Source organism: Cervus elaphus, chromosome 7, assembly GCF_910594005.1.
Source record: "Cervus elaphus chromosome 7, mCerEla1.1, whole genome shotgun sequence".
Taxonomy (NCBI): Eukaryota; Metazoa; Chordata; class Mammalia; order Artiodactyla; family Cervidae; genus Cervus; species Cervus elaphus.
Window position 1 is genome coordinate 6,564,120 of NC_057821.1, and position 27,567 is coordinate 6,591,686.

The window sequence follows — 27,567 nt, forward strand, 5'->3', positions numbered from 1 at the left end:
CATCTTGTCATTTTCGATTTCAGAAACCTTACTCCAGGTAGACACAGTAAAGTGAAAGTTTGTTAGGAGAGGCAAAGTTTTCTAAGCTGTACCATGAAACATTAGCTATGAAGAATACTTTTATGTGCTAGAAAATAAAAAAGTCCACAAGTAAGTGACTTCAGAAACTTCTAGATTAGACAGAATAAATCATGGGCTTTTTTTTTTTTTTTTTTGCTGCAAATATTTTCAATATTTTTTAGCTATACCAGTGGGGCACACTTTACGAAAATTTATTTTCTCTGTAGGTTATATCTGGGAATCCATTAAAAATTTTTGTAAAACACAGGCCTATGTTATTTATAGACAAATATTTATACATTTGTGTGGGCATAAGATGCTTATCAAGGATTCTTATTTGTACTTAGTAACGGAAGTTCATAGAACACCATACAGAACACCATCAACGTAGCTACTATTTTAGGTACTAACTTATAATCCTCTCCTCTACTAAGTACACATATTTCCAAGCACCTGACACCAAAATTTCTCTTGTTCTCTACTCCAGGGAGTCAAACAAAATTTACAGCCTGTGGTTTGGGAGAAGCCTGACCTCTCAAATGCTACTCTCATTGTCTCTTGGAGTGGTTGGCATGATGCAACACTAATTCCAGGTTTACTGTCAATTTATCTGCTATTCTTCAATTCCTAAACTTGTGCACATGGAATGTGGAGAATTTAGAATCTGCCCCCTACTTCAGAGAGCCATTCCAGCAGAACTAGGAGTTTATGGATCATTTATACCTAATCACCTATAAATGTCCACAGGACCATGGGATAGAACCAGCATATTTGGACCCAAGTAATGAATGGCACCCCACTCCAGTACTCTTGCCTGGAAAATCCCATGGACAGAGGAGCCTGGTAGGCTGCAGTCCATGGGGTCGCTAAGAGTTGGACACAACTGAGCAACTTCACTTTCACTTTTCACTTTCATGCATTGAAGAAGGAAATGGCAACCCACTCCAGTGTTCTTGCCTGGAGAATCCCAGGGACGGGGGAGCCTGGTGGGCTGCCATCTATGGGGTCGCACAGAGTTGGACACGACTGAAGTGACTTAGCAGCAGCAGCAGCAGCAATGATCTCCCAGTTGAGTAATTACTTCCTACTTCAAAACTAGAACTGTGGCAATCAACATGGTGTGTATTTGTAGGATGATACACGACCCTGTTCTTGATGTAATTTTGGATAAGGTGAAAATGTGATTCATGTGCAGTGGGAATTGACAAGGGACACCTCAGGGAAAGGTACACATCTGATGAATGGTGAGAAATAAGGCTAATTTACATTCTGGGTGTCCTTGAAAATTGAATGAAGGCCTTTAGATGTGGGAGGAGTGAAAGCAAGGGCCATGGGCAGCTCACAGAAATAGCATGATCAAGACAGTTTGAGAATTCGTCTATCCCTGGTAGGGAGATATAAGGAGGAAGGGATAGTAGCAGTTTAGGCTTGAGAAGGTGAAAACTGAAAATCAGTGGGAGAAGCTAGAGCAGAGAAAAGACCAAGTGTAAGGGCATATTTCACAAAGAGATGTCTGCTGGAAATCAGAATCATGCAGGGCAGAGTAGCAGAAGCATCAGAATCAGATCTGGAGTCTTTCTCACTCCGGCAGTGTCATTGTGGGTAACTTACTCCTCCTCTGCTCTCTTCAAAATGGGATAATGCCAACCACAAAATTTAATTAAAAATTAAAAGTGACAGTAAGTAACAAGAGTTCAGAATTATGTTTGGTACAAAATAAGTGCTCAATAAATTACACCATTTAAAAATATTACATAATTTAGAGTATTATTTGATATTGAAAGTACAGAGTTAAATAAAAAATGACCTTTGGGTTCTTTTTTTTTTTTTTTAATTTGACCTTTGGGTTCTTGAGAGAATAGATTTGGGTTCTATCGGAATAGATTTGAAGTGAAAGGTAAAAGAGTGATAGAGGGCAGAACTGTAATGTTCACCTCTCTACTTTTCAACCTCAGGGTAAAGAACCCCGACTTTGGAACCAGAACTCCAGCACAATCTTAGTTGAGTCATCCACTGGCTGCAGCAGCCTTGGACAAGTTACCTTAATCTCTGAGCCTCATGCTGCTCATATGTAGAAAGGGATTTGAGACAGACTGTATGATTTTACTTGATTTTAAAATTGAAGTATAATTGTTTCACGAAGTGTGTTAATTTCAGGTGTACAACAAAGTGATTAAGTTATATATATATACCTTTTCAGATTCTTTTCCATTATGATTTATCACAGGATATTGAATATAGTTCCTTATGCTATACAGTAGGTTCTTATTTTTTTATATACAGTAGCATATATCTGTTCATCTCAAACCCCTAATCTATCCCTATCCCTAGATTGTATTATTTTGCAGGACTCCTCTTTCACTCTAAAGGATTATATGCCCACCACCCATGCCATGTGACTTAGAGGACCACTTTATTTGGGAAGAATCTGTTTATTAGCCCACTGCCATTGGGCTTGACCTTGACTTGAATTAGTAAAATACATAAGCAGTGACAATGTGTATGTTATATTCAAGCAGAGGCTTGATTGAGTCCATCGCTTAGTTTTTGTATGTATATGTTATACTCAAGCACAGGCTTGAATGATTCTATTGCTTGGATTTTGTCTCTGCCATGAGAATGTTGTGTTCCAAAGAGTGCCATGCCTTTAGCCTGAGTGTAGAAATGGGGGTGCAGAGCCTCAGCTAACAGTCCAGAGCTGCCTACATGTGACAGAAGCTAGAAATCAGTCTTTGGGTTTATAAGTCACTGAATTATGGATAGTGTGCCTAACTGTCTATCCCTGCAAAAGCTGAGTCATTCGGGGGTAATAATAAACCACAAATGGAAATTGTTAACAGAAGGTAGGATCTTAATAATATTACCTCTTTCTCTTCTCTCCCGTCTTATGTCTGTCAATTGAATGGCAGGTAGAAGGAGAAGAAAGAAGTGAAAAAAAGTTTAAAGAAAGGTGAGAAAACAGGAGACAGAGACCTGACTTGGAAGAAGGTGGGGAGATCTGTGAAGAATGGCCTTCATCTTAGGGATAAGAATGCTTTTCTCTCTTTTGGCACATGGGATAGTCATGCAGTCTCTCCTCTCTCATGCATCAATGCTAATGTCAAGTTCATGAGTGTGAGCTCAGTCACTCAGTCATGTTGGAGGCTCCTCTGTCCATGGGATTTCCAGGCAAGAATACTGGAGGGGGTTGCCATTTCCTCCTTCAGGAGATCTTCCTGACCCAGGGATCAACCCTGTGTCTTCTGCTCACCTCCTGCCTTGCAGGTCGATTATTTATTGCTGAGTTTCCACGGAAGCCCAGTGTCAAGTTCACCTTACTCTTAAAAATAAATATGAGATGTAACATCATTATCTCTACTGGGATTAAACTATATCACAATCAAATAGGGCCCCATTATTTTTATTCCTAATCTCCTTTGACTTGCATTACAAGATTTCCGAGCTTTTTTTTTTTTACATTAAATAAACCCACAAAATCAAAATGAGAATTGGAAATAAAGAGAGGCTACCAGTAAGTATAGACAATAGAGCAATGTGAGGAATAGTATTGATTGTGGAAAGAGGTCAACTTTTGGTTTAAAGCCACAGACTCAAATCCTTGCTCTAAAATGTGTTAAGAGACTTCCTTGGTGGTCCAATGGTTAGGAACTTACCTGTTAATGCAGGGGACATGGGTCTGATCTCTGGTCTGGGAAGATTCCACGTGCCTTGGGGCAACTAAGCCCCTGCACCACAACCACTGAAGCCGGAGCACCTAGAGCCTCTGCTCCATGACAAGAGGAGCCACTGCCAGAGAAGCCCACTCACCACAGCTAGGGAGCAGCCCTTGCTTGCAGCGACTAGAGAAAGCCCGCATGCAGCAACAGAGACCCAGGGCAGTCAGAACACAGAAATAAAATGAAAAAGTGTAAAATACGCTAAATATGTGACTGGGGGTACTTAACAAACAGACTCTTCTGTGCCCAGTTTCCTATTCAATTTGATGAAAGTTATAATATTGACTGTCTTATTGTGAGGATTGAATGAGACAAGTATAGTGCAGAGGGTCCACATAGGAGCTATACTTTTTTTAATTGAAAACTGCATTTTGATTGTGGTTGGATATCAGCATTAACTACAGAGCATTTAAAATTAGAGCCCTTGGCCTTATCACCACAGGTTTTAAAGGTCAAGGGAGAAAAGGGGATAAAGTGCTAGACAGTCTTCATTTCAAAAGTTCTCTAGACACTTTCAATGCATAGTCAGGGTGGAGGACCATCAGGCAGGACAAAACACATGGTTTTGAAGACGGAAGAAACAGATCAGATTGTAAACCACACTACTGTAAGCTAGTGTCTTAGAAGTCCTTAGTGAGGAAAAAAGAGGAAGAGGTTGGGGAGTTATGTTTAACAGATAAAGTCTTCGGAAAAAATCAGTAATGGGTGGGCATGACCAGGTTAGGGATAATAACTGCAAAGCTAGTTTTATCAATAGAAGGAAAATTTCTTCGGATCAGTAAGAGAACTAGCCACCACACAGTTGAAAGGTAGTTGAAGTTACCTTTCAACCACCCAGCAGTGTTAAAAGAACAAAAGCAATTAAAACCAACAATATTTCCATTGTAGAGGAGGGGTGTTGGAATGGGAGTTTGGGCCAAAGAACTGTGAGAAATATTAACTGGGTCAACTCAGCCATGTAGAAGTGTTGGAAAGAGCTATTAGTATTGTAGACATATGCTTAGTGTACATTTTCAACGTAATAACTACCATATGGACTTTAAACAAACTACCATTATACATTGTAGGCTGTCTGATACACTGGCAAGAGTAAGAGGCTTGAGATGTAGATACTAAATGATGGCTGTCTAGAAACTAAAAACATCATCCTTAGCATCTTCCCACACAGGACTTACAGACACACGGCTGTATGTCCCTGAGATAAGGTGCCCTTTGAAGAGAGGGTTTTCCTGGTGGCTCAGTGGTAAAGGTTCCACCTACCTAACAGGAGGCTTGGGTTCATTCCCTGAGTTGGGAGGAACCCCTGGAGATGGAAATGGAAGTCCCCTCCAGCATTCTTGCCTGGAGAATCCCATGGACAGAGGAGCCTGGTGGAGAGCTCTATAGTCTGATGGGTAAGGCTTCCCTCCTTTCAGATTGCCTGACTCCCAACTGAAGTTGTTTCTCTGTTGCTCGGTCACGTCCAACTCTTTGTGACCCCATGGACTGCAGCACACCAGGCTTCCCTGTCCTTCACTACCACTTGGAGTTTTCTCAAACTCATGTCCATTGAGTCAGTGATGCCATCCAACCATCTCATCCTTTGTCACCCCCTTCTCCTCCTGCCCTCAATCTTTCCTGGCATTTAGGTCTTTTCCAATGAGTTGGCTCTTCGCATGAGGTGGCCAAAGTGTTGGAGCTTCAGCATCAGTCCTCCCAGTGAATATTCAGTGTTGATCTCCTTTAGGACTGACTGGTTTGATCTCCTTGCTGGCCAAGGCCAACTGAAGTAGGTGTACCATTAGAGACTAGTGGGCAGCTTCTTTCTGCAGCTGAATTGTTTTGCAAGTCTCTACCATATGCCTACAGTGTCTGGCCAACGGACTCAGGTGCTAACACAAGAGTAAGATGTGAGTCTCAGAGTTCTGTCAGACTCCAAGCATGTTGCAAGTTGGGGAAGTCCAGTGTTCAACCCCAGGGGCAACCAGAGGAAACTGGTCTGCCCTAAGCCGAAAGCCGGCAAAAAGGAGAGACAGCGGGGACACTCACGGCCATGGACACACACTTTACAACCACCACCTAACACTCACGCTGCCTGACAAAGTGGCTTCCATTCATTCCACATTCTTTTATCTGGTTTGAAAACCCATTTGTTTACTGTGATTTGTACCACAAGATCCCAATAAGTGCTTTCCAGAGAATAAGGGTGAGAAGAATAATAATTAGATGGTGCTTTTAGAGCTCAGATAAGACATTCTTACAACTTGGAGACTGGACGAATATTTACTGATGTTTGCGATGCTGTGAAGGGTTTTCTTGCTGAAAAGAACTCTACACGCTGGTTTGAGACAATCTGACACTAACAGAAGAGGAACAATTGTCATTACCAATGGATTTTAAAATCTCTACTCCCTACTCACCTGTCTCACGTTAGGGATTTTATTTGTGTAAGTACCGGACTTTGTGTGTGTGTAGGAGTCCTCCTTTAAGATGATATCCCAGCATGTAAGTGCCAGGCCAGGAACTATTAAATGCCCACATATGGTGTTTTATGGGAATATATCTGATGCTATTATAGTGTTGTCACAAGAATGCGTGGCTCTTAAGCCAGGAATACACATGCTCATAATAAATGATTTTTATTACCTCACATACACAATGATGATGCGCAGAAAGTAAAAACGAAAGCCTGCTTGCTTTATGTAGCTCTGGCACTGACTCCATCCCCAATTATGGGCAACAAGGGGCTTGTACAGATCCAAGGAAAGCACAAGGGTGGGAAATGGAAAAGATAGCACCCTGCTTTCATGCACTGGAGCCTGTGGTTGTTCAAACTGTAACAGTCTCATTTTGTTGTTTCATTTCCCTCCATGATCTTCAATGCTCCTTCCTTCTCTAGTGATGCCAAAACCTGAGTTGTCTCATTCATCAATGGCAACTCTTTAATCTTTTCTTTTTGGCTTAGCGCAAAGGACAAAGGCAGGCCTGGATGGTCCACAGAATCTTTCCTGCTCAGTGGCAGACTTTAACCCCTCCCTTAACCTCACCTGAGCCTTTGAGGGTAGAACTGGGAAAAAGCGAAGGTAGGGGACAGCCGTTCTCCTGCTTTTGCTGTGGAGGGTTTAGACACTTCAGTATTTCTGTGTGAAGCGTTTTCTGCAAAAGAAGCAGCCACGCCAAATTTGCTGGGTTTCAGGTCTGCAGACAAAATTTAAAACAGCTGGATTTTATTGGGAACTTTTGCATGCAAGTAAACCTAGTAGAGAAACTCAAGCCAGCTTTTATCTCCACTGGAATGGGCTAATCTTTAGGTACCCCCTCCCTTCTTCCATCTCTCTGCCCTGAAGGGAGTTTTGAATTTTAAAAGCTCCTAAGAGAGCTCCTAACCTTCCAGATTATTCCATAGGGTATCTGATTGGAACCTTAGCCAATGAAGATGGAAGGTACAACCAGGTCCGATGTCTCTCTTAGTGAAATCTTCAGGGAGATGAGAAGCTGTGTGTCTCTGTAAACTGACATGAAATTACCCAATTAAATCAGCTCATGTGTCCCTCCACGCACAGACTTCCAAACACAAAGGCCAACACACATAATCACTGAAACACACCCACACGTGCTTGATCAGAGTGGCAAATAATGACTAAATTTTTTGGATTTGTACATAGCAAAAGCTTCACTCCTATTTTGTTTGTGCTTATGTGAAAACTACCATGTACCTTGTTAAAAATATGCAATTTTATAGATTTAAGCATGTACAGAGCAAAGAAACAGGCCGTATGATGATTATTTAGTGAGTCTGGGATACATTATTTATAAAGCTATTCAGAATTTGGAAAACAAATCAATAAAAGGTAATTCAACACTAAAGAAAAGCCCCCTTACTCCAAATCTCAATTTAAACCTCTGAAAGAATGAGCATTTTTCCAAGGACAAAGAAAGAAAGGATATAGGCTTCCATAAGATTTTAGTATAATCATAGTAAGGAAAAGTTCTTGGCAGACTACTGTTCCTTTTGTCATTAAAGAAAGAAGTAAATCTCTTGAGAGGTAGTCCGGTATGCAGGGAGCATGGAGTTTTGCTGAAAATGTACTGGCCTCAAATATCAAATCACCTCCTCCAGGAAGATCAGGGTACATCAAATATAAAGATCATCTATAGCTGTTAAACTGTTACCAAAATTTAATTTTCAGGAAACCTGAGGTTCAGGGTGAGTGTAACTGACTTCCCCCATATCACTTGGGGTAATTAGGGGTTCAAACTTGTTTCTTAAGCTCTTGTATTTTATATTTCCACATACTGTCTTCCAGCAAACACACTTTTAAGGATGTTTTTGCCCTATACTATGCTCCCTGGGAAATGTAGCATGTATAATCAATGACAATTATACATTTCACATAATTAGATGAGAGAAGTATATTATGTTTAAAAATCACAGTTTCTGGTGCCCCAAGCTGCCTTGTTTAAATTCTGCCTCTATTGCCTTCTGTGGGACCTTGGACAAGTTACTAACTTCTTGGTGCTTCAATTTTTTCTTTGGTGAAAGAGCAAGCATCTGCTTCACCCACTGCTTATACAAATTAAGCAAGCTATCAAATAAATAGATCAGTGCTGCATACCTAAGCCCTCAATTAGCTTATGGGGCCTGGAGGAAATAGAAGATAAGTAAGCTAGTGTCTGTAGCCAGGGGACAGATTTAAACTGGCAAGTAGTGTTTTTAGATCTTCACTGAACCGTTATATTAAGGATATTATATTTTGTATCACTTCAGTTTTCTCCATGGTCTTATTTCACATCATGGAGGTGAACTGGCAAGGAGATCCAGTAAAATGTTCTTTGCAGGTTCTCAAATGGGAGGATTATTTTCAAGTGTCGGTCCAGACCCTGGCACTGTTGATGATAATATCGTGCATTAGGGATCTGCTTCTGGCCTTCAGTCATTCTTTCCGCAGTTTCCTTGAGGCAGGTGCTAATGTGTCCGGAAAACACCAACTCTTGACATCCACTGCTTTCCACAATGAGTGCTGTCAAATGCAGAGCCCTTGCAGAGCCAGGAGAACTTCATCTATAGACTCCATGTCCCTATTCCAAAGACTGTGCTTTCCGGGGCAGCCCCCAGTACACCATCGGACAGGTTTGAGCATCCCACCTAGTCACACCTGGAAACTGAGCTTCATTACTCGCTACTCTCCTTGGAAGGGTGGGCAAATCTAGGGTGAACTTGTAACAAGGCCACAAGGCTGAAACAGATGGACGGTTTCTAAATGAAATTTCTTTTCTTGTCCTGTCCTTCCATTGCTGGGCACAAAAGCTCACATTCTTTGTTATTGTTCATTCTTTTTTACTGGTTAACATGGGTGGACGTTCTTGCTGTTTTTGCTGGTTCCTCTCATCTTAAGCATAGAAACCCAAGACTTTCCTTTAAATACACCTGCTTTCTCCCCAGAAGGCAGGAAGGTAGTTTTCAAGATGCTAGTCTGTTGTCCTCCTCATTTGATGGCAAAATGACTAATTTCTATTTCCTTTATCCACAAAACCTTGTACTTGTTATTCTCATTTGGCATCTGGGGGACAAGGACTGAATTTTCAGTAATGCACTTTGGATGCTTCTGTGTTGAGTTCTGACGCAGATTCCAGCTGCCAGGACTAAGTGTCTTTGAAAGGTGAAGAGATCAGCATGGGAAATATGATTTATTCAAATAGGTTCAGGGTTCATATCAGAGGTTCAAACAAGTAAGTTTATCTTGCTGGTTTACCCCACCCTTTGCTTGCTCGTCACCTCTAACCACAATTTCACTCAGTTCTGTACTCTTTTTTGAATATCAGATGTTGCTTGCAGAAACTCAAGTGATGACACTGTTCTGAGGTTTTCTGACTTGTGACTTTTATCCATCATATCACTGGTTATCAAGGTGTGCAGCAAAACTGCGGGGCCAATGAGAGTTCTTCAAGGGATCTGTGTTTACTTTTCATGTTTACAACATGACAATCTTGGTCCTAATACATCTGGGATAACTTAATAACTTATTTATACTTAATGGGAAACAGGCATCACCTAACCATTCTTTAATAGAAACCAGTGTCTCTCTTACTCTGGGATATCTTATTGCACAGGGATAAATGGGAGGTGATGAGACCTTCTGCTCCACTGGCTTGGTAAGCCAATTGAAACACATTCAAGAACCATGATTCTATGGATGGTATTTTTCTTTCTTCCTTTTTATTTCTTTATTTACTTTGTATTCTGAGACCAATTCCAATGGATGGGTGATCTGCACACCTTCAAGCAACTCTTGGGTTACCAGCAGAGCGTCTTTTTTGTTTTGTTTTGTTTTTCTTTTTTTTTTTATTAGTTGGAGGCTAATTACTTTACAATATTGTAGTGATTTTTGTCAAGACACGTGCACCCCAATGTTCATCGCAGCACTGTTTATAATAGCCAGGACATGGAAGCAACCTAGATGCCCATCAGCAGATGAATGGATAAGGAAGCTGTGGTACATACACACCATGGAATATTACACAGCCATTAAAAAGAATTCATTTGAATCAGTTCTAATGAGATGGATGAAACTGGAGCCCATTATACAGAGTGAGGTAAGCCAGAAAGATAAAGACCATTACAGTATACTAACACATATATATGGAATTTAGAAAGATGGTAATGATAACCCTATATGCAAAATGGAGCGTCTTAATATTGAACTCGGTTCTGACACTGACCACCCAGAGATGGCATCTGATTCCAAAAAAGAATCCTACAGTACTCCCCCTCCGCCACACACACATACACCTTAGATACCAGTTACAAGTCCATGTTATTACCTGTAGTTCTCTCCCACTAGTCATAACTTGAGGTTCCTAGGACTTCCTCCTTGGGTTTGATTACTTTACTGAGTGCCTTGCAGAACTCAGAGAAATATTTTAGTTACTAGATTGCTGAGTTATTACAAAAATATATAATTTAGGAATAGCCAGAGGGACAAGATGCAGAGAGCAAGGTGTGGGAAGAGGACTCGGTGCTTCCAGGCCCTTCCCAGCATCACTGCTCATCAGCTCCACGTGCTCACCCACCTGGAGGCTCTAGAATCTCTGCTCTTTCGGGTTTTCAAGGAGGCTTCATTACAGAGTCATGACCAGTTAAATCAGTGACCACGGGTGTGATTTCAACCGTCAGCACCCCTGGAGGTTGTGAGCAGTAGTGCTGAAAGTTCTAACCCTCTCATACTGCTGTTGGTTCCGAGGAACCAGTCTCTTTTTTAGGAAACCCAAGGCTTTCCCAATGGACTCAGCTGGTAAAGAATCCACCTGCATTGCGGGAGACCTGGGTTCAATCCCTGCATTGGGAAGATCCTCTGGAGAAGGGAAAGGCTGCCCACTGCAGTATTCTGGCCTGGAGAATCCCATGGACTGTACAAAGGGTTGGACAGGACTGAGTGACTTGCACTTCCACTGCGTTCCCTAAGTATCCTCATTAACATAACAAAAGACATCCTTTTTGTTCTTATCACAGGGTTTTAGGAGCTTTCTGCCAGGAACAGAATCCAAGTTGAAGACCAAATACAGTAATGACCAAACCCCTGAATCTTGGGTCCCACATCTAAGGCTCCAACAAATTGTGGATAGAAAACATTTGGAAAAGAAATTTCAGAAAGTTCCAAAAAGCAAAACTTGAATTTGCTGCACACTGGCAACTATTTTTTTTTTTATTTTACATAGTGTTTACAGTTACTTACAAAGCATTTAAGTGTTAAAAAAAAAATCTAAAAAATTAAATTAAATAGAATTGGTAAGAGCACACATTACTATAATAGCAGAGCCAACAGGAAGACTTCTCTTCTATCCTGACAAGCCTCAGCCAGTAAAAAGCCACAGAGCCTATTCATGGCAGACCTCCTGAGACTTTCTTGTCCCCCTCTGTAAAAGCCTTCTCCTTCCCTTGCTTGCAGGAAATTGCATCTGACTTGGCTTTACTGTAGACCCCAAATTTCAATTTTCTACTGATTCCTAATAAACTCATCTTTGTGGAAGAAATATCTGAGTCTATTGCTTACTTAACTTATGTGCAGAGAACATCATGCAAAATGCTGGGTTGGATGAAGTTCAAGCTGGAATCAAGATTTCTGGGAGAGATATAAATATGCAGATGACACCACCCTTATGGCAGAAAGTGAAGAGAAACTAAGGAGAATCTTGATGAAGGTTAAAGAGGAAAGTGAAAATACTGGCTTAAAACTCAACATTCAAAAAACTAAGATCATGGCAGCCAGTCTCAACACTTCATGGCAAATAGGGAAACAATGGAAACAGTGGCAGACTTTATTTTCTTGGGCTCCAAAATCAATGCTAACAATAACTGCAGCCATGATATTAAAAGAAGCTTGCTCCTTGTAAGAAAAGCTATGAAAAACCTAGAAAGCTTATTAAAAAGCAGAGACATCACTTTGCCAACAAAGGTCTGTAGAGTCAAAGCTCTGGCTTTTTCCCATTAGACGTGTAGATGTGAGAGTTGGCCCATAAAGAAGGCTGAGAACTGAAGAACTGACACTTTCAAACTGTGGTGCTGGTAAAGACGCTTGAAAGTCCCTTGAACAGCAAGGTGATCAAACCATTCAATCCTAAAGGAAATCAATCCTGAATATTCATTGGAAGACAGATGCTGAAGCTTCAATACTTTGGTCACCTGATGCAAAGAGCTGACTCTTTGGAAAAGACCCTGATGCTGGGAAATTGAGAGCAGGAGGAGAAAGGGGTGACAGGGGATGAGATGGTTGGATGGCATCACCGACTCAGTGGACATGAGTTTGGAAAAACTGCACGGAATAGTGGAGGGCAGAGAAGCCTGGTGTGCTGCAGCCCATGGGGTCTAAAAGAGTTGGACACAACTTAGTAACTGAAAAACAACAACAACACATCAAAGGGACCTGAAATGGAGATGGAAGGTCATTAAGGAAGTGAAAGTTACACATATCCAACCCTGAATGCAACGTACGTTTGACCTCGTCTTCCTGAGACCACCAGGAACCTGTCTTCTTCACTCCCTAAAGACCACAGTTTAGCAACCTATCAGCTGCTGGCAAGTGACTGAATGCCTGGTGTTCTCATTTTCCAGTTCCATAGAGTAACCTATATACTTCTCTGGAGTGTCTTTGTCTGTTGCCTTTGTGAACCAGACCATTTTCTATTTCACTCAGAGCATATTTGAGTTGCTGCTTGAATCAGTGCCTCTAAAATGACAATGCTTAAGATCACAAGTAAATTCTTTGTTTTACAGCCTTCTGCATTTGTTGGTTGATGTTCTTAATGTGTGGTACCCAGACAAGCAGTGTCTGCAAATTTAATGTCCTAATTGCATCTGAATCCTAATTCTAATCCCATGTGAAAAGAAGAGAAGTGAAAAGCAAAGGAGGAAAGGAAAGATATTCCCATTTGAATGCACAGTTCCAAAGAATAGCAAGGAGAGATAAGAAAGCCTTCCTCAGTGATCAGTGCAAAGAAATAGAGGAAAACAATAGAAAGGGAAAGACTGGAGATCTCTTCATGAAAATTAGAGATACCAAGGGAACATCTCATGCAAGTTCAGTTCAGTACAGTTGCTCAGTCGTGTCCAACTCTTTGTGACCCCATGAATCGCAGCACACCAGGCCTCCCTGTCCATCATCAACTCCCGGAGTTTACTCAGACTCATGTGATCGAGTCGGTGATGCCATCCAGCCATCTCATCCTCTGTCACCCCCTGCTTCTCCCGCCCCCAATCCCACCCAGCATCAGGGTCTTTACCAATGAGTCAACTCTTCTCATCAGGTGGCCAAAGTACTGGAGTTTCAGCTTCAGCATTAGTCCTTCCAATGAACACCCCAGGACTGATCTTTAGGATGGACTGGCTGAATCTCCTTGCAGTCCAAGGGACTCTCAAGAGTCTTCTCCAACACCACAGTTCAAAAGCATCAATTTTTCGGCACTCAGCTTTCTTCACAGTCCAACTCTCACACCCATACATGACCACTGGAAAAACCATAGCCTTGACCAGATGGACCTTTGTTGGCAAAGTAATGTCTCTGCTTTTTAATATGCTGTCTAGGTTGGTCATAACTTTCCTTCCAAGAAGTAAGCATCTTTTAATTTCATGGCTGCAGTCATCATCCGCAGCGATTTTGGAGCCCCAAAAAATGAAGTCTGACACTGTTTCCACTCTCTCCCCATCTGGGCTCAATAAAGTACAGAAATGGTATGGTCCTAACAGAAGCAGAAGATATTAAGAAGAGGTGGCAAGAATACACAGAAGAACTGTACAAAAAAGATCTTCATGACCCAGATAATCAGGATGGTATGATCACTCACCTAGAGCTAGACATCCTGGAATATGAAGTCAAGTGGGCCTTAGAAAGCATCCATATGAATAAAGCTGGTAGAGGTAATGGAATCCCAGTTGAGCTATTTCAAATCCTAAAAGATGATGCTGTGAAAGTGTGGCACTCAATATGTCAGCAAATTTAGAAAACTCAGCAGTGATCAGAGGACTGGAAAAGATCAGTTTTCATTCCAATCCCAAAGAAAGGCAATGCCAAAGAATGCTCAAACTACCACACAATTGCACCCATCTTACATGCTAGTAAAGTAATGCTCAAAATTCTCCAAGCCAGGCTTCAACAATACATGAACCATGAAATTCCAGATGTTCAAGCTGGTTTTAGAAAAGGGAGAGAAGCCAGAGATCAAATTGCCAACATCCACTGGATCATCAAAAAAGCAAGAGAGTTCCAGAAAAACATCTAAAAGCAAGAGAGTTCCAGAAAAACATCTATTTCTGCTTTATTGACTATGCCAAAACCTTTAACTGTGTGGATCACAACAAACTGGAAAATTCTGAAGGAGATGGGAATACCATACCACCTGACCTGCCTCTTGAGAAACCTGTTTGTAGGTCAGGAAGTAACAGTTAGAACTGGACATGGAACAACAGACTGGTTCCAAATAGGAAAAGGAGTACGTCAAGACTGTATATTGTCACCCTGCTTATTTAACTTAAATGCAGAGTACATCATGAGAAACTTTGGGCTGGATGAAGCACAAGCTGGAATCAAGATTGCTGTGAGAAATATCAATAACCTCAGATATGCAGATGACACCATCCTTATGGCAGAAAGTGAAGAAAAACTAAAGAGCCTCTTGATGAAAGTGAAAGAAGAGAGTGAAAATGTTGGCTTAAAATTCAACATTCGGAAAACTAAGATCATGACATCCAGTCCCATTACTTCATGGTAAATAGATGGGGAAACAGTGGAAATAGTGGCAGACTCTACTTTTGGGGGGCTCCAAAATCACTGCAGATGGTGACTGCAGCCATGAAATTAAAAGATGCTTACTGCTTGGAAGAAAAATTATGACCAACTTAGACAGGATATTAAAAAGCAGAGACATTACTTTGTCAACAAAGGTCTGTCTAGTTAAGGCTATGTTTTTTCCAGTAGTCATGTATGAATGTGAGAGTTGGACTATAAAGAAAACTGAGCACCAAAGAATTGATGCTTTTGAACCATGTTGTTGGAGAAGACTCTTGAGAGTCCCTTGGACTGCAAGGAGATCCAACGTGTCCATCCTAAAGGAAATCAGTCCTGAGTATTCATTGGAAGGACTGATGCTGAAGCTGAAACTCCCATACTTTGGCTGCCTGTTGCGAAGAGCTGACTCCTTTGAAAAGACCCTCATGCTGGTAAAGATTGAAGTTAGGAGGAGAAGGGGATGAGAGAGGATGAGATGGTTGGATGGCATCACCGACTCAATGGACATGAGTTTGAGTAAACTCCAGGTGTTGGTGATGGACAGGGATGCCTAGCATGCTGCAGTCAGACACGACTGAGCAGCTGAACTGAACTAAATTCCATCTCAGAACTACTGAATCAGAAATTCTGGGATGGGGACCCAATGATTTGTGTTTAGATGCCTGGTAAATGATTCTCTTGCAGTGAAAGTTTGAGAACTACTATGCTAAATCACTATCTCGAGAAAAAATTTAAAAACTGATAAGGACATCTGCTTGGACTTTTCATGATGCAATGATGCTACTGATTCCTGGTTTTACACAAAGCACCAGGCTGATTCAGTTCAGTTCAGTTCAGTCACTCAGTCGTGTCCGAATCTGCAACTCCATGGGTGCCTCCCTGTCCATCACCAACTCCCGGAGTTTACTCAAACTCATGTCCATTGGTGATGCCATCCAACAATCTCATCCTCTGTTGTTCCCTTCTCCTCCTGCATTCAATCTTTACCAGCATCACAGTCTTTTCCAGGCTGATTAGTTTGGTTTCTTTCTCAGTTGCAGAGAGGTTACAGGATATGTAAGCTATATGATGTGCATTCAATTGGACTTCTCCCGTTAAAGGTCCAAGGAGATTGTGTCCAAGCCACTTACAGTGTGGTCCATGGACCAGCAGCACTGGCATCACCTGGGAGATTATCAGAAATGCCAATCCCAGGCCTTCACCCCAAACTACTGAATCTGAATCTGCATTTAAACCAGAAACTAGGTGATTCTTATATATGTTAAAGTTTGAAATCAAATGTTCAAATTCATCATCTGCCCTATAGTCATTCAAAGATATACTTAAGAAGTCACTTATCCTGAGAAAATATAACACTTTAGATCTTCCAGAAATTTGTGTTTCCCACACCATCTCTGTGACATCATAATGATGATGCAAAAATTATCGATTTGTGTGATTTTCCAAATTCCTCAAAGTCTATAGGAAGAGTTAATATTTACTGAATTATACTATTTTGGATAGTTATTGATATGAATTGACTGATATAATCTTTGCACCAACATTCTCAGTTCAGTTCAGTTCAGTTCAGTCACTCAGTCATGGCCGACTCTTTGTGACCCCATGAATCGCAGCACGCCAGGCCTCCCTGTCCAACACCAACTCCCGGAGTTTACTCAAACTCATGCCCATCGAGTCAGTGATGCCATCCAGCCATCTCATCCTCTGTCATCCCCTTCTCCTCCTGCCCCCAATCCCTCCCAGAATCAGGGTCTTTTCCAAGAATCAACTCTTTGCATGAGGTGGCCAAAGTATTGGAGTTTCAGCTTCAGCATCAGTCCTTCCAATGAACACTCAGGACTGCTCTCCTTTAGGATGGATTGGTTGGATCTCCTTGCAATCCAAGGGAATCTCAAGAGTCTTCTCCAACACCACAGTGCAAAAGCATCAATTTTTCAGCCCTCAGCTTTCCTCACAGTCCAACTTGCACCAACATTCTAGGTTAACATTGATTTTCATTTCACTGGCAAGAACTTGAGGCCAAAGAGAGTAACTCGTTCACAGTTATGTATCCTGTAAATGATGGAGAAATTATTCAAATCTAGCATGCTGGTGGGTGCTATATTGCCTCTCTAAGGCCAGGCTCCAGAATAAGGTCTATCAACACTTTCAACATGGCATCTGATTATTAAAGGCATTGTTGCTGATCATGGTTTTTAGCCAAAAGCAGCAAGGTTAAGACTAAGGAAGAGGGAGATAAAAGGAGTCTCATGTATATTTTAGATTTGAAAGTTAATAAAGTTTTAATACATTGATTTATCCCTGAGGTCCAAAGAAATGACCAGAATCCTAAGAAACTTAAAAGCCTAAAAGTTAAGAGTTGACCATGGATCTGAAATCACATGAGTGATAACTAAAGTCATTCTAAAGAAATGGTTTATCTGTTTTAATTATTCTTTGTGTTGCTAACACACATACCTGTTCTCTAAAGCATTTTCAAATAATTAAAAAAAAAACAAGACTACAGGAATAATTTTTTAAGAGAAAAACATACATTTATAAGTGATACACTTACACATTTATAAGTGTCTATGAATTGGATGGGCCTCAAATTCACCATGGAGCCATTTTAATCCAGAAAATACAAAATACTAGACTATTTACAGACTATGTTATAAATATGAATACAGAGCAGAAAAATTATGTTGAATGTTCCTTGGAAAACCAAGAGTTTTTTTTTCAGCACCTGGATTGAATTTGAAGGAAACTGGACTTGAATTAGAGTTTTGTGTGGGAACCAAGAAAAAGTCAGTGGTTTTGGCTAGATGAAGTGATTTATTTAAAGCCAAAACTTAACATAAAGCTCCTGGAATACCAACCTATTTGAATTGACTATAAGAGATGGTAGTGTGTATGTGTGTGTTGTGTTTGCATGCATATGCATGAACAAATGAGAGAAATTTTTTCAATGGAAATGTCTTTCACAAGACATTTGCTAACTGTTTTATTTATAGTCTATAACCTTACTTTCTCAGACAGCCAGTGATCAGATGATGACAAAAATTAAAACACAAATCTTAAAAAGTGAGTTTGAGCCTCTATTAATCCACTTTGAACAATTTTTAAATTATTTTGCCTAACATACGTGTAAAATGTTTTGCAGTTTAGAAAAAATATATAAAACTATGTATTAAGCATATCTGTACCTAAATGGATATGTTTAAAGGGCTTTCTATAAAAATGCTCATTAATAGTATGCTATTTTTAGATGGAGACCTTCAGATGAAATGTAATGCAAGATGAAACACAGTCAAATAAATAATCTATCCACTGAACAGAAACAAATAAGATGGATAAGACAGTCTTACTATTAATGTTTATATCTAAGATGAAGCTTCAATAGACTGGTGGGTGAGAAGTGTGGCTACAAAAGAGAAATTAAGCTATAGAAATACCTACTAATCAGAAGGCCTCTTTTTTCTAGCTTCTCAAAAGACTATACATATGTTTAGGAGTTTTTATACTAATATTTCACAAAAGCCAGGTAGTTTTGTAAATCTATGTGGGACAATCTTTCATCCTTGTTACAACAGACAGGGCTACTAGTATCCAACAGTTTGTTAAGGGGATAACACCTATTTAAGAGCAAAAATGTTTCAACGTTGACACTGCCCAAGGATCAACTGTAAAATAGTTTCCTACTATTCAGACTTTTTGAAAGTAGAAGTGTAAAGAGGAAAACTGCTGGAAAATATAAGAGTCTGAAATGTTTTCATTAAAGTGGGCAGTAGCAGCCCAGTCTTGTGAATTTCCTGATTCTTCTGCTCAAATATTTGAACTGAAAATTCCAGCTTAAGTGGAAACACAAATGAGTGAGGTTCTTAATAGGAAAGTTATGTTGTGAAGGGAGTTCTTATAAGGGGGGAAAGCACTGACATTCAGAAGACAGTGCCACCATAGAGACAGACATTGGTCCATCCACCCATTCATCCATCCTTCCACTCACCCTTTATTGAGCAGCCAGTGTGTACCAAACATGTTTTCAGGCGCTGTGGCAAAGCTGGCACCTTAAGAGCTGCATGGCATTACTCTTGCCTTTCTGAGCACAGAAGTTTCTCATTCTCTGAGAGGTGGGAGCTAAAAGAGGTTCTGGGATCTCTGGCCAGTGACTGGGGTTTTTCCCACATGTGAATTAGAGCATTGGTTCCCAAACTTGGTTGAAAATCAGAACCACCTGGGTGATTTTTTTATACAGATGTCTGAGCTCCACCTCAGGCCTATTGAATTAGAATAATTGAGGTTAGGGCCAAATACTTATATTTTTAATGAACCCCTAGATATTTCTGAAGGAAGGACAGGTTTGAGAGCCAAGAATTTCGTGCCCATCTTCTCACTGCTTTTGGGTTGTCTTCGTGATCATCAGATTCCTCATTAATAATGGAAAGACTATTCCTAACAGAGTTAGGGAACTGGCTGTCTTTAGTGAAACATTAGTATAGAAACTTCTAAACATGAGTATGTGTGTGTGTGTGTGTGCATGCTAAGTCGCTTCAGCCATGTCTGTCTCTTTGCGACCCTAAGGACTGCAGCCCACCAGGCTCCTCTGTCCATCGGATTCTCCAGGCAAGAATATTGGAGTGGTACCGGGAGCCAGCACACGAGATCCCACCCATGACAAGGTCGTGAGGAGGAGACCTGACAAGCAAGGCAGATCAGGACTTCAGGGATTTCGAAAAGCTGCCCCGGCACTCACCTTAAAGATGATCTCTGTCTTTCTGATGCTTGCTGTATTAGACTACTCCCTAATTTCTGTGACACGGGTAGAAGGCCTTCCCCGATCTCTTTCCAAACAGAATCAACTTAGAACTGTAATTAATATGTCCCCCGGACGGTGGTATCCTATAAGATTATCCAGGATGAAAGGAGTGTTTCAATTTAGACCCCTTTGCTGGCATTCTAGCCTGCTTGGCAAATGCGTACTAATGCACATGACTGCTCACAACACCTTAATCATAAACAGCATAAAGAACCTGATCACACAAAAGGCCCTAATAGGTACAGAGCCCTTCTGGGGTGAAGAAACCCTATTAGAGAACATAAAATATTATTCTAAAGGCGGTTATAGTTAAAGATTTAGAAAAATAAGAGTTTAGAATTGTTAATTTTAACCAGGAATGCTAAACAGGGGCTGTCTCACTGGAGCTGCAGAGTCTTTGTGTGGTAAACCTTTTAGATAAATTTAACTGATAACTTCCGCAAAAGGACTGACCTTTGTGTTCATTAAAGAATAGATTGCGGAAAACAGCTTTGCATTCACCTAGGTCATAAAAAGTCAATAGGCCCCAAGGCCAGAAGATAATGTACAAGACCCTCATAAACAAAGAAGCATGCAGAAAACACCCTGGTTTCCTGAAGAACCAGCTGATGTAATGTTAAACTATCTTCCCCTTAGAAATGTACTAATTTAGGGTATAAAAGCCACGGTAAAAAATAAAGCATTGCCAGACCCTGCTGCACCCCCCGTCTGGTCACTCTCTCTCTCTCTCTTTCTCTCTCTCTCCCTCACAGACTTGGCCCTATCAAGGCTGGTCTCACGTCTCTCTCTCGCCGACGCCGTTCATCCTGAGGGTATCCCCTGGATCCTGCCGAGGCTGGACCCTGGCAGAGTGGGTTGTCATGCCCTCCTCCAAGGGCTCTTCCAGATTCAGGGATCTAACCCACACCTCTTATGTCTCCTGCATTGGCAGGCAGGTTCTTTACCACTAGTTCTTTACCTCTAGTGCCGCCTGGGAAGCTCAAACATGAATATAGTTTTTGTAAAACATCAAAAGGAAACCCAAAATCCAGTCCTGAATATAGTGCCAAAATCAATGGTATACAAAGGCATAGCAATTAAAATGTATAGCATATTTCCTGTGCAACAGGCATTTTATACACCAAATCCCATTCATGCTCTCTGGATGCATATGACATCTCTTGCAAGCCCTAGTAGAGGTTGAGCACAGACCCCTTAGATTCTGGAGCAAGGCTATGCCATATGCAGGAGGATCCCATTTGCTGTTTGAAATATAGCTCCTAACATGCTGCTGGGTATTAAGAAATTAAGTCATTGGTTCCCAGAAAGGTTGAGTTCAGGATATAATTGCTAATTAAATGAACAGGTGTCACACCGCAGACCCACCTAGAGGTGACTGAGAGACCAATGGTGAGTGGGTATTCTCCCTACGGCCAAGCATGGGCAATGCTCTTGATTGCTCGCTTTGCAGAGACAGATGTGGATAGAAGTTAAGACTGATGGGCAGTGGTAGATTGCTTGATCAGAGACATGAAAAGAGCATCCTTGGGAAACTGTAGGCAAGCAAATGAGGGGAAGAGGCGTATGGAAGAACCAAAGTGGCCAGATCTTTCCAGTTCAGGTTAATGCCTAGAAGAAAGTACCCACCATGGAGTAGACCCTCAACAACCAGGTCAACTGGTGACCTGCCCAGAGGAGGCCAACCATGTCCTCTTCTGCCACCCACGCCTGTGCCCTGAACACATGATGGCAGATGACAGCCACTCACAGACCCCACAGATTGGAATTGCTCTCCCTCAGGCAGGTCCATCAAAGTTTTGACAATGCTAAATGCGAAAACACCAGCAATAAAACAGATCAGTTTGGCAGGTGGGTGGCAGGTTGATGATTCCATAAGCCCTCCACCCAGTAAGAGGCAGAAATGCATTCCTGCTGCAATTTTTACCTACTCTGGGTATGGGTTTGCCTTTGCTCCTTACCATCAAAATATTTACTCCAATACCTAGTCTGTCTTTGTGCAGAAGCGACCTGATGGTTCTTCCGCTTGGACCTGGCCTTGTACATCTCCTCCTGTCTTCCCCAGTGCTTTTCTGTACCTGAGGCATGAGGTGGACATTGGGGTCTGCTTAGAATTTATGAATTCATTTTTTACCATTCCAGGGAATCAAGGTTTACAGGGCCACCCCTGAGAAGTGGGAGACAGAACTCAAAGGATGAATGTCTTTCCTTTTCTTCTGCTGTGAAGAGAGCACAGTAAGTCCTCTATGTATGAATGAGCTCCATTCTGAGAGTGTGTTTGTTAGCCCATTTTTTTGCTAAGTCTAACAAAGTTAGCCTAGGTACCCAACTAACACAATTGGTTATATATCACTGCTTTTATGCTTGCTTCCAGATATCCTGGGCTTGAAATAAAGATAGTGTACTACTGTACTGTATATAGCAAAGTTCGCAAAAGCACAAACACTTACAGAGGATGCACACACATGACAATGCGTGTGATGTGTGAACTAATTTACCTGATTGGACTTTGGAGCACATGTTCCCATCTTCGAAAGTTCGCAACTTGGTTTGTATCTAGGGGACATACTATACTGAGATCCATTTCTCAAAACATCTTGGAAGGACCAGAAAGGAACAGGACAACTTCAAAGAGTTGGAGGAACTTTATGAGTTGGTTACTTTTGACTGCATTGCAGAGTTTTACAATAAATATATGCGCACAGGCAAAAACTTGCTGGGTTTTAAGCAGAGATCATAGATTAAAATAAGGACCTTACAACATGAAAGTTGACTGTCTTAGGCCCCAAGGAGTAAGAGATGTGACTGAACAAGATTCTCCAGTCATAAAAGGCCCAGTATTTCTGAGTCAAACAAATTGACTCAGCTATGCAGCAAAAATCAGATTAAGGGGATTACATTTTCACTCAAGTCCATTGTTTAGATTAGCTTAAATCACTGCATTAGAGAGGCACGGGAGTGAGGAAGCAAGGTGATAGACAGACTTGGGAACTAATTCAAGAAAACACTTTTCTATTGTGGATACTGGCACATGGAACTGACAGAAAGCAAATAGATTAGAAACCAAATACATTTTTAAGAGATTCTGTTGCCAAGGAAGCCACTAGTGCGCTTGCAAAGAATCTGTGACTGTTAAACGTTAAAACAACTCACACTCTCTCAAACCTTGTGACCAGAATATGTTCCAGGAGAGCTCCTGTTCCCTAAGGAGGCAATCCTCCCCATAACCTGCTTCAGATGCTGCCAGGGAGGATGGTGGGCAAGGAAGAAGCTTCCAGAGGCAAGATGGGAACCACAATGTGGTCCTTTGAATGGGAGTTTTAATTGAGGTTATGCTGTCTCTGTTTATATATATATTGTGCATGTGTGTGTGCGCGCGCATGTGTGTGTGTGATTTGTGTTGGGGGGATCGTAGTGAATAACTACTCTTTCTGGTTCTTGGGCCCTGTCTGCTCCATGGTTTTACAACATCTGGGTTGCACATCACCCAAGATCCTCTCTTGAGTGACTGGCTGTGGCTGATGAATGTTTGGGAAACGCTGGGTCATTTCCCTTGGATAAAAGGTAAGTGTGTTCTCTGGGTAGACAGGAGAGTGAAACAGACATTGGGTGAATTGTTGACAGTCTTACTTGTCAACTAATAAGCATAGGCACCTTTTCTTCTGACTCAAAGCTGTACCATGGTTTCCCACCTCTCTCAGAGACAGCCGTGGGCCAAATGACTGAAGCATGGTCAGCAGGATTCAGGTGGAGGCAATGTGCATGGCTTCCACCTCCAAACCATAAAATGCCCCTCTGTGACTATGTGAGCTTCTTCTTTCTGGCTTACCCTGCTTTCCAGCTGAGTGGAGAAGGCTTTGAAGCCCGTTCTGATACAGAAACACATGTTCAGAAGAGGCTGGTCTTCTAAAAGCAGGCTACTATACAGCCTTTAAAAAAAGAATAAAGCTGTCATATGTGTATACATTTGCAAATGGGTCTATCATATATTTTTAAATTAGAGAGGAAACTGTCGATCAGGATGTATAGTTTGATTTCATTGAAAATATTAATATATTTTGTCATATGTGTGTGTCAGGGAGAGGGAGGCATCAATTTAGGTGTCTACAAAAGGTTCAAGGTATGTGTGTATGTACATACATATTATAACATTACAAGCAAGAAAAGCCTGGAAAAAATGCACAACAAACTTGTAAACATTGGATCTCTCTAGAGAATGGGATTTGGGGGAGAATTTAGCTTATCTTTCTTTCTATATTCTTCAAACTTTGTTTAAGCTTGCCTCTCAGATATGATGCTTTCCATTCCCTACTCAGATATTTGTCAAACAAACATCACAAATGGTAAGCGTTTCCCAACTGTCCTCTCTGGTCTACTCAATTCTGCCCATTGCAGATAAAGAGAATGGAACCAGAGGGGTTCTGGAAATCAGCTATAAAGGAAGCACCTATTAAATCTATTAATAGGATTTAATAGATATAGATAGTCTGTTTTATGTATTTATTTTTAAAAAATAATCCTTTAAAAGAGGAAACTGAGCCTTCTGAGAGAGAAGGGGGCTATTTTCAAATCGCTTTTAGAGACTGACCTATAGTTGGCATAAAAAGACAACTTTGCACCAGGGAATAAGAGAATATTCCTGACAGTATGCAGTATACACACGTATGTGTGGACTGACATGTCCACACATGGGCATGGCCAGATGGTCAATACCAAAATCAGACTGATTATATTCTCTGCAGCCAAAGATGGAGAAGCTGTAGATGGTCATCAAAAACAAGACCTGACGCTGACTGTGGCTCAGATCATTAACTTCTTATGGCCAAGTTCAGATTTAAATTAAAGAAAGTGGGGAAAACCACCAGACCATTCAGGTATGACCTAAATCAAATCCCTTATGATTAGACAGTGGAAGTGAGAAATAGATTTAAGGGATTAGATCTGACAGACATAATGCCTGATGAACTATGGATGGAGGTTTGTGGCATTGTACAGGAGACAGTGATCAAGACCATCCCCAAGAAAAAGAAATACAAAAAGGCAAAATGGTTATCTGAGGAGGCCCTGTAAATAGCTGAGAAAAGAAGAGAAGCTAAAGGCAAAGGAGAAAAGGAAAGATATACCCATTTGAATGCAGAGTTGCAAAGAATAGCTAAGAGAGATATGAAAGCCTTCCTCAGTGATCAATGCAAAGAAATAGAGGAAAACAGTAGAAAGGGAAAGACTAGAGATCCTTCAAGAAAATTAGTGATACTAAGGGAACACTTCATAAAAGATGAGCACAATAAAGGACAGAAATGATATGGACGTAACAGAAGCAGAAGATATTAAGAAGAGGTGGCAAGAATACACAGAGAACTATACAAAAAAGATCTTCATGCCCCAGATAACCATGATGGTGTGATCACCCACCTAGAGCCAGACATCCTGAAATGTGAAGTCAAGTGGGCTTAAGAAGCATCACTATGAACAAAGCTAGTGGAGGTGATGGAATTCCAGTTGAGCTATTTCAAATTCTAAAAGATGATGCTGTGAAAGCACTGCACTCAGTATGCCAGCAAATTTGGAAAGCTCAGCTGTGGCCACAGGACTGGAAAAAGTCAGTTTTCATTCAAATCCCAAAGAAAAACAATGCCAATGAATGTTCAGACTACCATAAAATTGCACTCAACTCACATGCTAGCAAAGTAATGCTCCAAATTCTCCAAGTCAGGCTTCAATACTACATGGACCATGAATTCCATATGTTCAAGCTGGATTTAGAAAAGGCAGAGGAACCAGAGATCAAATTGCCAATATCCGTTGGATCATTGAAAAAGCAAGAGAGTTCCAGAAAAACATCTACTTCTGCTTTGTTGACTATGCCAAAGCCTTCGACTGTGTGGATCACAAGAAACTGTGGAAAATTCTGAAAGAGATGGGCATACCAGACCACCTGACCTGCCTCCTGAGAAATCTGTATGCAGGTCAAGAAGCAATAGTTAGAACTGGACATGAAACAATAGACTGGTTCCAAATCAGGAAAGGACTACGTCAAGGCTGTATATTGTCACCCTGCTTATTTAACATATATGCAGAGTACGTCATGCTAAACGCCAGGCTGGATGAAGCACAAGCTGCAATCAAGATTGCTGTGAGAAATATCAATAACCTCAAATATGCAGATGACACCATCCTTATGGCAGAAAGTGAAGAGAAACTAAAGAATCTCTTGATTAAAGTGAAAGAGGTCAATAAAAAAAGCTGGCTTAAAACTCAACATTCAAAAAATGAAGATCATGGCATCCGGTCTCATTACTTCATGGCAAATAGATGGGGAAACAATGGAAACAGTGACAGACTTTATTTTCTTGGGCTGCAAAATCATTGCAGATAGTGGCTGCAGCCATGAAATTAAAAGATGCTTTCTCCTTTGAAGAAATGCTATGAACAAACAAGACAGCATATTAAAAAGGGGAGACATTACTTTGCCAAGAAAAGTCCGTCTAGCCAAAGCTATGGCTTTTCCAGTAGTCATATATGGATGTGAGAGTTGGACTATAAAGAAAGCTGAGCACCAAGGAATTGATGCTTCTGAGCTGTGGTGTTGGATAAGTCTCTTGAGAGTCCCTTGGTCTGCAAGGAGATCCAACCAGTCCATCCTAAAGGAAATCAGTCCTGAATATTCAATGGAAGAACTGATGCTGAAGCTGAAACTCCAATACTTTGGCCACCTGATGCGAAGAACTGACTACATAAGACCCTGATGGTGGGAAAGATTGAAGGCGGGAGGAGAAGGGGATGACAGAGGATGAGATGGTTGGGTGGCATCACTGACTCAATGGACAGGAGTTTGAGCAAGCTCTGCGAGTTGGTGATAGACAGGGAGGCCTGGTTGCTACAGTCTATGGGGTTGCAAAGAGTCGGACATGAAGGAGTGACTGACTGAATACACATACAGAAAATTTTACAGATCATAAGCTCTTGTGGTAGGCTGAAGCTATCTTTCACCTATCAGGCTGGTACTACTTACATTTACTGCTTCACATACTTTTGGGACAACAGGGAAGCCTGGTGTGCATGCAGTCCACGGGGTTGCAAATGGTTGGACATGACTGCGTGACTGAACTGACCTGAGCTGTGGACATAATTTTTTCGGTAACATGAAGAAACATCAGTGATCTCTTAATTCTTTTCATTTTTGCGATCCTCTCTGTCTTAACTAATTTCTCTTTCTTCTATTTCTCTCTTCCATCTCTCAGCTCTAACTGCCACAATTTGTTCTTGGCTGCAAGATGCCAGAGGGAAGTGAGTCTGTAGAAGCAGAAGTTTGCAGGTAAGTGCAAATTGGTGGCTGTTGTAACTAGTGTCAACAAGACGCTCATTACTCAAATGTGGTTCTGCAGGCAGGCCCTGAGTTCTCAGAACTCTTTGAAGAGTTCTCAAAGCTCAGATTTGAGACCAGAAAGTAGAAGTTCTGCCTCAGAGGGCTATGGAGCAGCCTGAATGGACACAAGCTCTAATTGTCTTCATGGTTTTACCTGCAGGACAGCACCATGGGGTGAAGTCAACCAGTCAACACTAGGGTCCCATGTCCACCACAACCTGCAGTGGAAGTCCAGCACCCCTCTTACCCCTCAGTTTCCTTCATCTCCCAAGTGAAATCACAGAAATAATAGTGTCTAGTTCATGGAATAATTAAAGTTAGGTGAGAAATGTGACTCCAAATAAGCACTCATTCTAGCAACTGTCTCATTATTTG

General features: G+C 41.2%; 1 protein-coding gene and 1 long non-coding RNA gene across 2 annotated transcripts in view; one reads left to right on the forward strand and one right to left on the reverse strand.

Moving 5' to 3' along the window:
* GFRAL (GDNF family receptor alpha like) overlaps window positions 1–27,567 on the reverse strand; it is a 73,861-nt gene that overhangs the window by 14,305 nt on the left and 31,989 nt on the right. The window lies entirely within an intron of this gene.
* LOC122697721 lies at window positions 23,257–27,491 on the forward strand. The gene is made up of 3 exons (XR_006342154.1): window positions 23,257–23,390; window positions 27,068–27,141; window positions 27,353–27,491. It is a non-coding gene; the product is annotated as an uncharacterized LOC122697721 (long non-coding RNA).